The following is a 17,712-nucleotide window of genomic DNA, read 5'->3' on the forward strand; positions in this document are numbered from 1 at the left end:
AGGGTGTGACATGGGTGATTATGTGTTTAGGACTGTTTCGGTTTTTTCACGTTTTCTTATTTTGTATATGTATATTGTTCACGTTATCATCTTTATTAAAGATGTTCAACCATAACCACGCTGCATTTTGGTCCTCCTCTCCTTCCCAGGAAGGAAACCGTAACAAACATTCTCCAACTGGCTTAAGAAACTTGCACTTCTGTGGGAATTTCAATACTTCATCCTAAGTTTCCTCCAGGTTTCCTCATGGTTCAATTAAAGTCATGATTCTAAGAAAAGTCAACGTTCTAAGAATGTTATTGAAAACCATATACATTCCCTTCTGAGCATGAACAAAACTCTATTTTCTATCCTGTTTAGTGTGTTCAGGTGTGTTGGCCGTTCCCACTAATTGGCAACACCTGATCTTAATGAGTATCTTTTTTATTTTGAAATGGGCTGTTTGAATAGACTAAAATGAACAGCTTTGTATGAGTAAAAAACAAATACATGGCATGCTAGCTCCGTCCTGGAGGCACAGTAGACTAATTCCATGGATAGAGAACAGAATATCATAGGTCTGAATCTCACTGATGCAAGTGCCACAATAAAAAATGTGTTTGCATGACAAAAAAAATAAGATATTTTTAAGATACTCTTTAATTAGGTAGGGTTTCGGACGTTTTCAGGAAAATGGACAGGGACTCGGCTGTCCTGACATTAGGGGGAAGCTTGTTCCACCATTTATATAATCCATTAAATAAAATGTCCCCCTATATGAATGAATGTGTTTGATGCCTGACTGACGTTTTTCTCAAATGTTCATGAGTAAAAGGGGGACAAGCAGGGAGAGGTGGAGAAATTCCTTCTCACGGTGTAATCAAGGTTGGGTAAACAGGTCTGTGACATGAGGTTCCAAGGAGAATGACCGTCTGTCTTTGACATTTACCTTCCGATCAACATTCCTTCCCAGTCATACCGTCCCAGCATTCCTGATGCGTGGCTCACGCTCCCCAGCTCTGGGCCAAGTTCCAGCTCCCTCGTGGCACTTTTTCAGGAGGAAATTATTTTTCATTGCCCCCGAAAGAGCTGGCCCTTGCCAAGCGGCACTGATCCGCTCTATCCTGCTGTGGGGGTTGGCCAAGTCCTGTCTCAGGCTCCCAGGAGACAGGGCCCCGGCTTCCTCCAGCCTAGGGGGAGGCAGTGGAGGGGTCAGCCCAATGGGGAGAGGAGGTCACAGCAGCCTCAGCCCAGGTTAACGCCCCCTCCACCGCCCCCTCATATACCTCTGTTCATCCCACAGAGCGGGGCCAGGCTGTATATTATCTTAAATGGACTAGTCTGACTTCTCTGAAACAGTAAGAATGTCCAATCCATCTTCACAGGGTCGTCGTTACAGGAGATCTTGTCATTCCCCTGATGTTAGTTTTGCTTCATTTCAAGTCAGGGGATGCTCATTATTTTAAATGGGGGTTTCGACATGTGCTGTTAAAATTTGTGTTTTCGGAGTGCTCTGTTACAAGCCTGCGCAATCCTTGCCTGAAGAATGGAACTTAAAATAATCCTAACTGGTTTTGTTGTTGTGGTTTCTTTGGTGATTTACACATTGTTGGAAGAAAATGGTTTGTTTTTGTTCTGCTTTGTCACAGTTGAATTAGAGAGAACTCCATGTTAATGTCACTGCTAATTTGGAGGCTAGGTTAGCCACACACATTCCCTCTGGTACAGTCATGCTATGTGACTCTCATGTTGGGGAAATGATGAGTCATCCTGTAAGCTAGGTGGCGCCACATGCCTGATGCGGCTGACTCAGCAGGAGAACTGAAGAGAACTGTATTTAGAAGACCACCGTGGAACCTCTGTTTGGCTCTCCGACAATGGGTGTCTAATTTAAGGCTCTATTTCTATTGCGGAAATTCTTTTTTTTTTGGTGGGGGGGATACCTAGTCAGTTGCACAATTGAATGCATTCAACCGAAATGTGTCTTCCTCATTTAACCCAACTAAGGCAACATTCTCGCATTAGCGGAAACTGCATTCACGGTCAACGCTCAATATGAAATTACCTATTTAAACAATTACCTTTTAAACAGCAATACAGATTGAATAGAAATTGAAACTATGGAATTTAGTGGTTTAATCCAGCAATAAGTGACTCATATCATATATTTTGAATAGCCATATGAATCATATGGTTAAAATATGAGGCAAAGTTCCAGGTAAACAATGACTTACTAAACATCCAGAATGTTCCGTTGAATTCAGCAGCTAACACTGAGACGTTCTTGCTTGTGTATTTTGTTGGGCTCTTCACTGAGCTCTATTCCACTTCATTGAGCTCTTCCCGGGCCGCCTTGCCATGCTAAAAATCACCCACAAGCCCCAAAAACCCCCATCCTGAGTCCTTGGGAGTGTTGCCTGGCAAACAGGCCTCCCCAGCCTGACTCGTACCCTCACTGCGCCTGGGGAGAGGGATGGGATGAGGAGAAAAGGGGAGAATTGTGGAGCCTTTTCCGGAGCTAAGACAGACACTCCAGCGGGGAATGTGCTCAAACTGATATCTCACAGGCCAAGGAAGAGGCCTTGGAGTGTCTCACTGTGTCTGTTGGACCCCTGCTTGCTCTTTTTTTCTCCTTCTCCTTTTCCTTCTTATTCCCTCCCTCTCTCTTGCTCTCTCTCTCCCCCTTTCTCACTCGTACTCTTACTCTCTATCCCCCCCCTCTCTCTCTTTCTGGTAAAAACAAAATGATTCATTGATCAAATGTTTCTCTCATGAATGCATTTTCCAGCTCCTGGGAATTGTATTTCCTGTTTCCCCTGTCCTCTGATTAGTGTTTATGTTTAGCGATCTGTTTCTTATAATCCTTTGTTTTCGCTTTTTTCCTCTCTCGTTCTCCATATGACATCTTCCAAGATTACTCAAGGATGTGGATTTAGGTGTTGGCAACAGTTGAAGCTTTCAAGAAACAGCAACACCTAAAGCTCAGGCCATTTGATCCAAACAATAAAACGTCCACATTCGATGGGCCTGCAATGGAAAGAGCACATTGCTGCTCAGTACAAAGTGGGATGTCTTTTTCTTCTCTTCCGCTGCTACACTAAACAAACTGTTGTTAATTTAAACTTCAAAAAGATCTTGTTTCATTGTCATTTTTTCCAAGTTGTCTGTGCAAAAAACACTCTGCTAATGCTTCGATGGAATGTCTCATCTCCAAACCACATGGTTGAGCCATCACTGCATCAAAACACGCCGTATCAAACGTTGAGGGCACTCTGTTTACTCTTTTGTCTTCTCTCTCACGGCGTAAAATTGGAGCAACACCGTAGCGACTGTGACCTTTCCCTGCAGGCCTCCAGGGGTTCTTGTGTTTGGCAATTATGGTTACATGGCCTCTGTGAGAGACCTCGCTTTGTTCTGCTCTGCCAACACAGACTTTACTGTGGGAGGCTTTCCACAGTGTTGACATTGTGTTGTAATAACCAGAGAGAGCGAGAGCGAGAGAGAGAGAGAGAGAGAGAGTGGGCTCTCAGGCCTTGTTTCAATACTTTTCAAATGCATCCTCCCCTGGGTATTGGCATAACTTGATTCATGTATACATGGACTTTGTTTAGGAAAAAAGCATCGCATCACAAAGTTCTACCTTTTAGGATATATAAGAATTTAAATTATTCAAACCATTCAGGGCAGTGGTGTTGTGTCTTCACAATCGTGAACCTATGCAAGTGCTCAGAGCTAAATATGTGCAAGGGCACTTCCCCAAGAATATTTTTGTTTCTGTGCCAGGTGCAATTGTGGGATAAACATTCAGATCTTTTTGATGGTGTCTCACAGGAAACAGCACCATGGCGAAGAACTGAGGAATTTGACTTCACACGTCTACACGTGAGCGAGAGAGTTTGCTGTCATTGTTTTCATTTTCCTTTACACATAGCTGTGCTCTCAATGCTAGGGTTAGTACTATGTGCTCTTGTCTCAGGGGGCATAAGTTGGCAACGACTGCGGGCACAAGGGGCAACACAGGCTTTCTGGCGGGCCATGACCCCCTAGCCCTGGCACTGTCACCTGTCCCTTTCACCAAAAGCAGCCACCTAATTGCTGTCAGATGTATGCTTTGGTGTGCGAGCGAGCAGTCAGTGTGTGACTTCTCTCTGTTCTGAGGTTGAATTAATTTATTATGCTGTTCATAAAATATGCTTTTGAATGTCTCGCATTGAGGCTTGAGGTTTAGAAGAGATGCGTAGGCGAAAGCCTCCCTCCGCAAAGCTTTGTTGATTGCTGTGAATATCTGTGGTGTATGGAAAGGGCGTACACAGTTGATAATGTCAGATCTTACAATTAGAAACAAGGGTTAAATACGAAATGCTCAGTATGCATTTAAAACGGACCCCTTGTTGTCTATTTGCTATTTCATGAAATACAAAATATCAATCCATAAGAGTTTGATTTCCCACAGACTGCTTTGAAATTCGTTCAGAGAGTCTCTTTCTTCATGATCACCTACTGTGCTGGCTTCAGTACCAGAGATACATTACAGATTTCTCCAAACATCTACAGTTGGAAGTCGGAAGTTTACATACACCTCAGCCAAATACATTTAAACTCAGTTTTTCACCATTTCTGACACTTAATCCTAGTAAAAATTCCTTGTCTTAGGTCAGGTAGGATCCCCACTTTATTTTAAGAATGTGAAATGTCATAATAATAGGAGAGAGAATTATTTATTTCACATTTTATTTATTTCATCACATTCCCAATGCTACCAATTAGTAATTTGGTAGCATTGCCTTTAAATTGTTTAACTTGGGTCAAACGTTTCGGGTAGCCTTCCACAAGCTTCCCACAATAAGTTGGGTGAATTTTGGCCCATTCCTCCTGACAGAGCTGGTGTAACTGAGTCAGGTTTGTAAGCCTCCTTACTCGCACACGCTTTTTCAGTTCTGCCCACACATTTTCTATAGGATTGAGGTCAGGGCTTTGTGATGGCCACTCCAATACCTTGACTTTGATGTCCAAAATGTTTTTCTTAAGACCAGAGGACATTTCACCAAAAAGTACGATCTTTGTCCGCATGTGCAGTTGCAAACCATAGTCTGGCTTTTTTATGGCGGTTTTGGAGCAGTGGCTTCTTCCTTGCTGAGCGGCCTTTCAGGTTATGTCGATATAGGACTCGTTTTACTGTGGATATAGATACTTTTGTAACTATTTCCTCCAGCATCTTCACAAGGTCCTTTGCTGTTGTTCTGGGATTGATTTGGACTTTTCGCACCAAAGTACGTTCATCTCTAGGAGACAGAACGCGTCTCCTTCCTGAGCGGTATGACGGCTGCGTGGTCCCATGGTGTTTATACTTGCGTACTATTGTTTGTACAGATGAACGTGGTACCTTCAGGCATTTGTAATTTGCTCCCAAAGATTAACCAGACTTGTGGAGGTATACAATTGTTTTCTGAGGTCTTGGCTGATTTCTTTTGATTTTCCCATGATGTCAAGCAAATAGGCACTGAGTTTGAAGGTAGGCCTTGATATACATCCACAGGTACACCTCCAATTGACTCAAATTATGTCAATTAGCCCATCAGAAGCTTCTAAAGCCATGAAATCATTTTCTGGAATTTTTCAAGCTGTTTAAAGGCACAGTCAACTTAGTGTATGTGAACTTCTGACCCACTGGAATTGTGATACAGTGAATTATAACTGAAATAATCTGTCTGCAAACAATTGTTGGAAAAATACTTGTCATGCACAAAGTAGATGTCCTAACCGAGTTGCCAAAACTATAGTTTGTTAACAAGAAATTTGTGGAGTGGTTGAAAAACAAGTTTTTATGACTCCTACCTAAGTGTATGTAAACTTACGACCTCAACTGTATCACCAGCTGGAAAGCTGTTCTCCAGTCAGTGCACTTCAGGGTAGAGCTCAGGGGTTCATCTTTGGTCAGAAGGTTAGGGGTGAACTTGCCAACAACGTGGAGGAAAACCACAGACAGAGCTGTCATTCTTTCAGATGGGCCCTCTTTGAAAATGCTCGCTATACTTTTAATAGCTCAACCTTCCTTCTTTTACGCCCCGCTCTCTCTTTTTAGTTTATATATTCTTGGCACAACCGGGAATTCCCGGGATGGATGTTTATTTTTTTCTTCATATGCCAGTTGGTAAGTGCGCGACTCGGCTCACATCCCTCTCCTTTTCCTACCTCCGGTATAGGGTTTTCCAGGATATATTTTTTTTTATGACATACGTTGCACCGTTATTTGTCCTGAATGAAACCCTATAGGTTGTAAGGACAGAAAAAAGCTTTCTATGAATTCCTTTTTTATCCAATACATGACCTCTTAATATCCACTTAGAATGGGGAAAATAACAAGTTTAACAGTAAACGAGAATTCAAGCCTCTGTCAAAAGAAATAGCCAAGATCTGTGACACCTCAATAAATTTGAGATTCAATGTACCACAGAGGAAACATGTTTTTCAGTGCCGAGTCCGCCAAACAAGGTTTAATGGTGCCAATCCCTTCCTCGTGTTCCTCTGGCCATGGTAACTTCCAGAGAAGCATTAGGAGTATAGGGAAGGATCAGGAAAGGATGATGATAACCAGTGGTGATGGTGATTATGGCTATGGTGATGATGATGCTGTGCGTGTGTGTGTGGACGTGTTTAACTATACTTGTGGAAACCAGAAATTTGACAGACTGGAGATCATCGTCGGTTTTAGGGTTGGGGTTATGAGCTAGGTTAAGGTTTTGGGTTAGGGTTAAGGTTAGGATATGGTTTAGGTTTAGGGTTAGGGGACTGAATTGTGTGTCCCCACAAGGTTAGTTACATAAGACTGCGTGCGTGCATGCGTGCATGAGTGCACAGCAGAAACACAAATGCAAGCGCACACACATGCATGCACACAGGTGCGTGTGAGTGCGCAAGGTTAGGCCCTTCTTTATCTTGACTCAAAGTGAAAACATGTTTTTATAAATGTTTGCAAATGTATTGAAAATTAAATGCAGCAATATCTAATTTACGTAAGTATTCTCTCCCATGAGTCAATATGTGTTAGAATCATATTTGGCAGTGATTACAGCTATGAGTCTTTCTGAGTAAGTCTCTAAGAGCTTTGCACACCTGGATTGTACAATATTTTTACGTACTTTTTTTTTTATTCTTCAAGCTCTGTCACTCCCTGGGTCCAGGGAGAAACGGTTGACCCTCTCATCCACTCTGTCACTCACAACTTGTCGGTCTCTAGCTAGTGTCTGTTGGAAAGCAGACTGAACCAGGTTTTCCTGTAGGATTTTGCTAGTGCTTAGCTCTATTCCACATATTTTTATCCCCCCAAAAACTCCCTAGGCCTTGCCAAAGACAAGCACACCCATAACATGATGCAGCCACGACCATGCTTGAAAATATGAAGAGTGGTACTCAGTGTTGGACTTGCCCAAAACGCAACGCTTTGTATTCAGGACATGAAGTTAATTTCTTCGTCACATTTTTTGCAGTTTTACTTTAGTGCCTAATTGCAAACAGGATGCATGTTTTGGATTTTTTTTTATTCTGTAAAGGCTTCCTTCTTTTCACAGTCATTTAGGTTTGTATTGTGGAGTAACTACAATGTTGTTGATCCATCTTCAGTTGTCCGGTGCCATTGGCCTCATGGTGAAATCCCTGAGCAGTTTCCTTCCTCTCGGGCAACTGAGTTAGGAAGGAACCCTGTACCTTTGTAGTGACTGGGTGTATTGAGACACCATCCAAAGTGTAATTAATAACTTCACCATGCTCAAAGGGATATTCAATGTCTACGTTTTTTTATTTGTACCCATCTTACAATTGGTGACCTTCTCTGCGAGGCATTCGAAAACCTCCCTGGTCTTTGTGGTTGAATCTGTGTTTGAAATTCACTGTTCAATTGAGGGACCTTACAGCTAATTGTATGTGTGGGGTACAGAGAGGAGGTACTCATTCAAAAATCATGTTAAACACTTATTGCACACAGAGTACATGCAGCTTATTATGTGACTATGATTATGTTTACTTATTTAGGCCTGCCATAAAAAAGGGGTTAAATACTTATTGACTGCAGACATTTCAGCTTTTCATTTTTGATGAATTTGTCAACATTTCTAAAAACATAATTCCACTTTATGGGGTATTGTGTGTAGGCCAGTGACAAAGAATCTCAATTGAATCAATAATAAGATGATCAGATAACAGGTGAGGTGAAACTAGTTAAGTAACCTAAGTTGTAGATGTGCCCATTTACTGTCACTATTGTCTTTAAGTGCTCAATGAGAATCCACCTCCTCTCTATCCTATGCTCCCTTCATTCTCTGCCATAACATTTCCTCCACTCAGACCCTTTAAGAGGAGGGGAGTGACAGTGCAAAGCAACACTTCCTTTCTCAACTCCGCCCGGCAACAAACCCAGCCAGACGGTCATTAGTTCGATAATGTGTCCACCAGCCTCTCTCTTTGGTGACCTCAGAAGTCCCATAGGCTGTTAAGGCTATCTCATGAGGGCTGGGTGCACCTGTGTGTGAAGGCCCCGAGCCCCTTATGACCATCATAAGGTCTTTATTCCATTGAGGTGAAGTAGAGAGAGGGGACTGGGGTATAGCTGCTATAGTATTCACATCTGGCCTGATTAACAGAGGAATGGCTATGGAGTACACTCCCTGGGTCCAGGGAGAAACGGTTGACCCTCTCATCTACTCTGTCACTCACAACTTGTCGGTCTCTAACTAAACTCAGCAAAAAAAGAAACGTCCTCTCACTGTCAACTGCGTTTATTTTCAGCAAACTTAACGTGTAAATAGGTGTGATATTCGGATGTACCGTTACTGTGCAGGTGGTCTGCCACTGCGAGGACGATCGTCTGTCCGGCCTGTTTCCCTGTAGCGATGTCGTAGGCGTCTCACAGTACGGACATTGCAATTATTGCCCTGGCCACATCTGCAGTCCTCATGCCTCCTTGCAGCATGCCTAAGGCACGTTCACACAGATGAGCAGGGACTCTGGGCATCTTTCTTTTGGTATTTTTCAGAGTCAGTAGAAAGGCCTCTTTAGTGTCCTAAGTTTTCATAACTGTGACCTTAATTGCCTTCCGTCTGTAAGCTGTTAGTGTCTTAACGACTGTTCCACAGGTGCATGTTCATTAATTGTTGGGAAACAGTGTTTAAACCCTTTACAATGAAGATCTGTGAAGTTATTTGGACTTTTACGAATTTTCTTTGAAAGACAGGGTCCTGAAAAGGGGACGCTTCTTTTCTTGCTGAGTTTATATTGGCTTTCACTCATCTTCAAGGGGCAGAGAACGCCGACCTCTGTGAACTGTTATCCCATCTTGTCTGGCATATTTGGCTTGTCAAAAAAAAAATTGGTTTCCATTTTTTTTATCAAAAGTGTACTTTACTCGCATAAAAAGGTTGAATGGAAACCTGGTTAGTTACACACAGCAAAAGTGAGACGGCTAGAGCTGGTTGACCAGTCATCCAGGAAGAAGGTTGTGGCTGTAGGCTTTAAAGCCCTCGGTCAGTCCAGCCCCCTGAAGGGGTGTTTGTGCAGGGCCAACTTTATGGGGATGATGCCTTTTCCAGAGCGGGCCAGAAGCCAGGGAGAACTGTCCCAAAGTTCTAATGAGAGTATGTGGCTGCATGTGTCACAGCCTGTGCCTGTGTTCAGAGGGCCTTGTGTAAATCCACACACATACAAGTGCACACACACACACACACACACACACACACACACACACACACACACACACACACACACACACACCTTAACAAACTCCCAGTGTTACTTGAGTGTATGACTGTTTTTCTCTCAAGGAATTTGGCACATTTCTGGCAACAAAGTTCCACATTCTTAAAATGTAAAGTCATATACATTCTAGTGCAATCTGCTCATATACATTCATCCAAATGGACACAGAATCTGCTGTGGATCAGAAAGTGACATAAACCCCTACCATTATGGTTCACTGGAAGACACAAATGCAGACCTTCTACATCCTTAAATAGGTGCAGCGAGGCCTGGAAATCACATCCTGTTGACTCTTTGTTGCATTCAGGAAGTGCTCTTAGCCGTGACGGGGTCCACCAATCACATTCGAGTCCCATTCCAAACCATCTCGAGTGAGAGCTGTGGTGGGAGACATATGAAGTTGTTCTTAAGTTGCCAGCTAGTGATACAGAGTCAGATATCTCCCACACACGTGATGGCTAAGGTTAGGATTGGTGGTGGGGTAATCAGATCCTAGATCTGTGGTTAAACAAAATGAGACAGGGCTATCACCTTAGTCATGGCAGTCTAAGGCTCCTATCTCTAGCAACACACATGCCCCGCCCACCTGAGGATCAGTCTGTGTCAGCCATCTACACTGTGTACAAAACATTAAGAACACCTGCTTTTTCCATCACACATTGTAGACTGACCAAGTGAATCCAGGTGATCCCTTGTTGATGATATTAAATCCACTTCAATCAGTGTAGCTGAAGGGGAGGAGACAGTTTAAAATTATTTTTAAGCCTTGAGACAATGGATTGTGTATGTGTGCCATTCAGAGGGTGAATGGGCAAGACAAAATATTTGAGTGCCTTTTGAACCGGGTTTGGTAGTAGGTGCCAGGCGCAATGGTTCGAGTGTGTCAAGAACAGCAACACTGCTGTTTTTTTTTGTTTTGTGGAATTGAAAAAAGTTATAATTTAATATCGTTGAAATGTTTACATATTAGATGCGTTGAAATGAAAGCAACTTCCGAAAATGAACTATAGGATTATAGGTATATTATGTCTGATCTTGCCGACAATGTAATGCATAAATAAGTATGTGTAATCTATAGCCAAGTTTGTTGACTTTTAATCCGAGGCTATCCTGCTATTGAGTTATGCAACAGAATGTGACAACAACAGTAATTAATGAGGCAGTCTAGACAGCGCAGGTGAGTGCAGGTAGGCTTAGACAGATCAAGTTGTTGGTGGTTGCAACCCTGTTCCACCCCTTTATGTAAATGTATTCATCTTTATACAAGAGGTGGGTATTCTCCTGAATGCTGATTGGTTAAAACCACATTCCAGCCGGTGTTAATTCCAAAAGTTGCCACCGGCAAAATCTATGACGTTAAAATGCCTATTTACTCTGTTCCATCTGACTGCGCAATCCACCGTCCATTCAGCCCAGCCAGGCACTTTATAAACTTGATCTCCAGTATAAAAAGCCTCTAGTTTAGCATTATCTCACATTTCTTTTAGAATAACATTTAGTTTTCAACAGCAGAGGTTTGTATAAACCTGCTGTCTGTCTAGCTAACATTTGCAACATTGTTTCAATATTCAAATTCGATCGACTGCTGTCCCATAGTAGTGAACGTGTTGGGACGAGAGACAGGCAGGTAGCGTTTCTCAGCCAGTCGAAATCATGAATCAGCTGGCATCATTTTTATGGATATATATAAAGAAATGTCAATTGAAAAAAGGTCAAACGAAACGAAGTGCAAGCAGTTTGCAGTCTTTCCAGCTTCAGTTTGAAGTGATTGTGCTATCTGTGTTGTTGGCTAGCTCCTCAGAACAACAGTGTCCTGACGAGTGAGCACATTTTCTATGCTAGGCAAAATCGCACCTCATTAGATTAGATTCAACTTTGTCATTGAACAAGTACAATACAACGAAATGCAGTTAGCATCTGACCAGAAGTGCAAGTAAGAGTGCAAAGAAATGTACAAGTAAAGCAAGTAAGTACAATGTATGTTATTAAGTGGGATGTATAAATGTGCAATGAAGGCAAATGGCAAGTGCAATGGAGGCATGCAACTGAAATGTAGGGATAGCAGCAATGAGGTTACCGAGGTAGACATGTACATGTACAACTGAATAATGTCCTTAATCAGACTTTGCAAAGCAATGCCAGAGTCCAGTAGGACCGTGAAGAGTGCAAAGTGAGTAAGGCAACAAGGTCTCTGAGAGGCAGTACTAAGCGGAGGGCGGGTGGATGTTGGCTCGTGCCGTGTCAGAGTTCAGCAGGCCAGTGATGTGCCGGGAGGTTTTCACAACCCGTTGCAGTGCCTTCGGGTCGGCCACATAGCATCCTCCAAACCACACTGTGGCGCAGTTAGTCAGAATGCTCTCGACTGTGCAGCGGTAATAGTTCCCTAGGATCTTGGGAGACAGGTGGGCCTTCTTCAGCCTCCTCAAAAAGTACTGGCGCTGCTATGCCTTTTTGACCAGGTTTGAGGTGTTGATGGTCCAGGAGAGGTCATCTGAAATGTAGACACCCAGGAATTGGAAGCTGGGCACACGCTCCACCTCAGTGCCATCAATGAGAACTTGGGCGTGGTTGCAGACTTCCTGTTATCCACAATGACCTCCTTGGTTTTCTTTGCATTGAGGGCCAGGTTGTTGTCAGCGCACCATGCAGCCAGGTGCTTGACCTCTTCCCTGTAGGCTGACTCGTCATTGTCACTGATCAGGCCTACCACCGTGGTGTCATCTGCGAACTTGGCGATGGTGTTGGAACCGTGTACAGGAACGCAGTCGTAGGTGAAGAGGGAGTACAGGAGGGGGCTCAGCAGGCAGCCCTGTGGCACACCGGTGTTCAGGGTTGAGGAGGTGAAGTTGTCTAAACCTGACAGACTGGGGTCTATTTGTTAGGAAGTACAAAGTCCAGTTACAGAGAGGGGCTGATCCCTAGGTCATGGAGTTTGGTGACCAGCCTAGACTTTATTTACAAGTCTTAGAGGCATGGTTTTTGTTTGATGTTTTCTGTTATCTCATTGTTATGGATGTATCCAAATAAATGTCACTGGAAAACAGCTTAAACAAATGCAAATGCGGCTACTTTGCTGTTAATCTGGCTGCACTTTGACATGACTGTAAATACGCGGTAGTTGGCCAGCTAGCAAGCAAGGGATAAGAACGTTGCCAGCCAGTACGCCAATGGAACATTTAGAACGAATGACTGGGTCGCTTCCATAGATGCAGAACAAAAACACTGAACGACTGGGTCGCGTCTCTAGCAACCGAACCGATAGAACGAATGACCAGCCGGCTTGGTTAGCAACCTTAGATTTGTGTCGGGACTATCGTGTGGAAGGATGAAATAGTATGAATAAATTCATCAAAATAACGTTTATAATTAAAATATGTCAATCATTATTTGAATAACCCATTGTATAAAAGTGATAATGCTTGGCCTCCCGAGTGGCACAGCGGTCTAAGGCACTGCGTCACAGTGCTAGAGGCGTCACTACAGACCGGAGTTCTATCCTGGGATCTATCACAACCGGCCATGATTGGGAGTCCCATAGGGCGGCGCACAATTGGCCCAGCATCGTCCGGGTTAGGGGAGGGTTTGGCCTGGGGGGGGGGGGCTTGACTTGGCTCATCACGCTCTAGCAACTCCCTGTGGCGGGCTGGGCACCTGCAGGCTGACCTCGATCGTCAGGTGAACAGTGTTTCCTCCGACACATTGGTGCAGCTGGCTTCCGGTTAAGCGGGTGGGTGTTAAGGAGCACAGTTTGGCGTGTCATGTTTCGGAGGACGCATGACTCAACCTTTGCCTCCTGAACCCGTTGGGGAGTTGCAGCGATGAGACAAGATAGAAAAAGGGGTAAATTGTATTTTTGCCCTCGAAGCCAGTGTTTGCCCGACTTTGTCTTGCGCCAATACATCCTACAAACACCAGCTTCTTGGGCATTTTCACAATGGAAATACACCCAGTGTATTTATGCAAATTAGGTTTATATAATACTATTTATTTTAACAAAAAAAGTGAATACTAGATACCATTAGAAAATGTATATATGACTGCATTCTAAGAAAAAAGTGACATTTTACAGTACATTGAATACCTGAATTCCAAACAAAATCTCTGAACTCCATTAATTATTTATCCATGCCAGTAATGTTTTATGTGCTATAACTCAATCATTGTCTGATGGATAAAAAAAAATTCTAAAAGTTTGGAGTACCTTCATCCACTGTCCAACTGTTGCATTTATTATAATTGTTGTTAAAACCTTTTAACAATTTTGATGACCATTGCTAGCCTAGATGAAAAGAGCTGCTTGCAAACATGGCAGACTCAAAAGATTGCACTTGGCTGCTATGCCATGCCCCTGGCGTGGAGTAGACTAGTTCCCGAGTTATTTGGAGAGAGATTTTATCTGCTTTCTCACTCAACCATTCAAACAAACAACATTTGTTTCAATGAGAGGGAATTCAACACTAGTTTATGCCCATTAGAGGTAATGCCACTATTGTTTTTTTAATGGTAAATATATGTCACATTTACACATTCTGGGGTGGGTGGATGGAGGAATGTGTGTGCGTGTGTGTGTTTGTTGTCTGTAGTCTGGGATGCTCCAACTTTACTCTGGTTGGTAAATTGGCAATTTCAATAAACGATACGAAATCACATAATTACGCACATCCCAATGAGATTGTCATTACTTAAACTGTGCCGTATAACTCAAAGAAACATGAAAGGGCAGGTGTGGTGGGAATTGATTTTGATAGGCTGTTTTTAATTGGCCATTTTCATTAAGTTCCTTGTTTTCTTCAAAATAACTCCCAAGTCGAGGCAACTTCAAAACCAGCGACCAGATGTGTTTGTGCACCGATTCCAAATACCTTTTCTACTTTCCAGCCTGCATAAAAGGCGCAGTGTCTGGGGAATTCGGATGTGGCCTGCCTACATGGCAAACACAACTGAGATGCTTATGTAATGGTGACGTTCTTCAGTTAAGGTCCCTGATATGGCTGGCCTCCGGTCTTTAGTGTCGTCTAGACCAGCGTTTCCCAAACTCCATCCTCTGGACCCCAAGGGGTGCACGTTTTGTTTTTTGCCTTAACACTACACAGCCGATTTAAATTATCAAAGCTTGATGATTAGTTGATGATTTGAATTACTTGTGTAGTGCTAGGGCAAAAACCAAAACAGGACAGAGGCCCGAGTTTGGGAAACTCTGTTCTTGACAAACCTTAGAGGCATCATCTGCCAACCAACAGGTGACAGTGGATCTGTTTGCCATTTACAGGGGCAAGGTAAAAGAAAAACGACTGAAAGCTGACCCCGGCTTCATTGTATACATATTGTTGGCTACACCGAGCAAGTCCTGCATTTGACAGCAGCTTCTTTCACTCCAATCCAAACCTGGCTAGTCAGCTGCACGTGACCTGCCACTCTGTCTGGCAGAAGGTTCTGACAAGCCCTTGGGCTCTAGGCTGTGCTTCAGGTCAAGAGCAAAGCGGGAAATTATAAGTAGTTCTCCGTTTTCACCATAACAACTTGGTTAATTTGAATAAAGATGCTTACAATCGAAATCCTATACTTTTGTGCCAAGAGAATAGACTGCTTGGCTTTTAATCCTCCATGTCTAGCGGTGGAATGGAAGGCTAGGCCTACCATGTACTGTACGTGAAGGCTAATAAAACATTTAAACATGTCTTAATGAGGACAGAATTCAATAGAACTATTGTTTTGGAAAATAATCATGATTTTTCTTCCGCTACTACCACTATATTCAAATATGATAAATAAAATGGTCAACATTGTTTCGTAAGGATCTGAAACAATATTTTGATGCTACAGTTTGAGAATTAAAAGATGGTTATATGCCTATGGATGTTAGGCCTATAACCTACTGTAGGTTCTATGTAGGCATATGCCGGACAATACAGCCTTTAAATCAGAGGCAAAACGAGAGGAAAGGAATGTCAACTTGATGCCAAAACTTCAGTCATTTCTTTGTACACATTAATTACCGCACATTTCCTCACCCCGTCGTTATTTACGCCAGCGTTTCTGACTCAAACTGTTTTATGGGCTTTTAACCGTGTAAAAACAAGATGCTTAGCTCGATAGAAAAGCATTCATTAATCAAGTTCTTTCAGTTTCAAACTCCACGTAGGTTTGAACCATAACACTGCCGTGGATGCGAAGTGGTCAGGCCTTGGAAACATTGGAGTTGTCGGTTCATTAATTACATGTAGGCGAATTATAGTAATTCGATCCTTGAAAAATAAATATAGCTTTTCAGCATTTCCAGACGTTGAAGCAAACATAGACAAACCGGGGGGGAGGCGGGGAGGAAATTAGTCAAACGTTTTCGTCAGGGGAGAACGGTAGCCTATCTTTCCATCGATATGAAGGTTATTTGTCTAATATGCGTGCATCCATGCTGATATTTGTATTACCTTTGGTCTTGGACCCAACCTGGCAGCCTGGTCGCATAGACTAGACGTAACATATTAAAAGTAAATCCGGCCCTGGCATTAGTATGAAATGTTACCTTTGGTATGGTTAAATAAGGCACATAGTTACTTAAGGCAAAAACGAATGTAGCGTGGATGGGTGGGCATATAACGCCCAAAGGTTGCGAGTTCGAGTCTCATCATGGACAGCTTCATCATTTTAGCTAATTAGCAACCTTTCAACTACTTAACCTTTCTGATCTCCCCATCCCGGATCCGGGTTCGTGAATACAGACTCAAGCTCATTACCATAACGCAACGTTAACTATTCATGAAAATCGCAAATGAAATGAAATAAATATGCTAGCTCTCAAGCTTAGCCTTTTGTTAACAACACTGTCATCTCAGATTTTCAAAATATGCTTCTCAACCATTGCAAAACAATCATTTGTGTAACAGTATTGATGGCTAACGTAGCATTTAGCATTAGCATTCAGCTGGCAACATTTACACAAAAAAACAGAAAAGCATTCAAAAAAATCATTTACCTTTGAAGAACTTCAGATGTTTTCATTGAGGAGACTCTCAGATAGCAAATGTTCAGTTTTTCCTGAAAGATTATTTGTTTAGGACAAATCGCTCCGTTTTCTGCGTCACGTTTAGCTATGAAAAAACCCCTGTATCCAGGATTGTGTAAATCTATCAGCAAGCTCATTAGCATAACACAACGTTAACTATTTATGAAAATCGCAAATGAAATGAAATAAATATGCCATCTCTCAAGCTTAGCCTTTTGTAAACAACACTGTCATCTCAGATTTTCAAAATATGCTTCTCAACCATAGGAAAACAATCATTTGTGTAAAAGTAGCTAGCTAGAGTTAGCATTTCGCGTTAGCATTTAGCGTTAGCATTAGCGTTAGCATCCAGCACGCAACATTAACAAAAACATAAAAGCCTTCAAATAAAATCATTTACCTTTGAAGAACTTCTGATGTTTTCAATGAGGATACTCTCAGTTAGATAGCAGATGCTCAGTTTTTCCAAAAAGATTCCTTGTGTATTAGAAATAGCTCCGTTTTATACATCACATTTGGCTACCAAAAAAAATCCATAAATTCAGTCCTCAAAACGCAAACTTTTTTCCAAATTAACTCCATAATATCGACTGAAAACATGGCAAACGTTGTTTAGAATCAATCCTCAAGGTGTTTTTCACATATCTCTTCATTGATACATCGTTCTTGGAAACATGCTTTCTCTCCTGAATCCCAGGAGAAAATGCCTGCACCTGAAGATTACGCACAAATTTAGACAAAGGACACCGGGCGGACCTCTGGAAAATGTAGTCTCTTATGGCCAATCTTCCAATGATATGCCTACAAATACGTCACAATGCTGCTAAGACCTTGGGCGAACGACAGAAAGTGTAGGCTCATTCCTTGCGCAATCACAGCCATATAAGGAGAGAATGGAAAACAGAGCTTCAGAAATTCTGCTAATTCCTGGGTGATGCATCATCTTGGTTTCGCCTGTAGAATGAGTTCTGGGGCACTTACAG

The 17,712-nt window shown here is 42.5% G+C and overlaps 1 long non-coding RNA gene across 1 annotated transcript in view; it reads right to left on the minus strand.

Moving 5' to 3' along the window:
* LOC149972827 (uncharacterized) overlaps positions 1-17,437 on the minus strand; it is a 96,719-nt gene extending 79,282 nt beyond the window's left edge. The window contains exons 1-2 of the long non-coding RNA XR_016490570.1: positions 17,130-17,437; positions 16,700-16,761 (exon numbers count right to left, since the gene is read on the minus strand). This is a non-coding gene — a long non-coding RNA (uncharacterized LOC149972827). The remainder of the gene's footprint in view (positions 1-16,699; positions 16,762-17,129) is intronic.
* Positions 17,438-17,712: the final 275 nt, after the last annotated feature.

This window comes from Oncorhynchus mykiss, chromosome 22 (assembly GCF_057628025.1).
Source record: "Oncorhynchus mykiss isolate SJ-2025 chromosome 22, ASM5762802v1, whole genome shotgun sequence".
NCBI classification, from domain to species: Eukaryota; Metazoa; Chordata; class Actinopteri; order Salmoniformes; family Salmonidae; genus Oncorhynchus; species Oncorhynchus mykiss.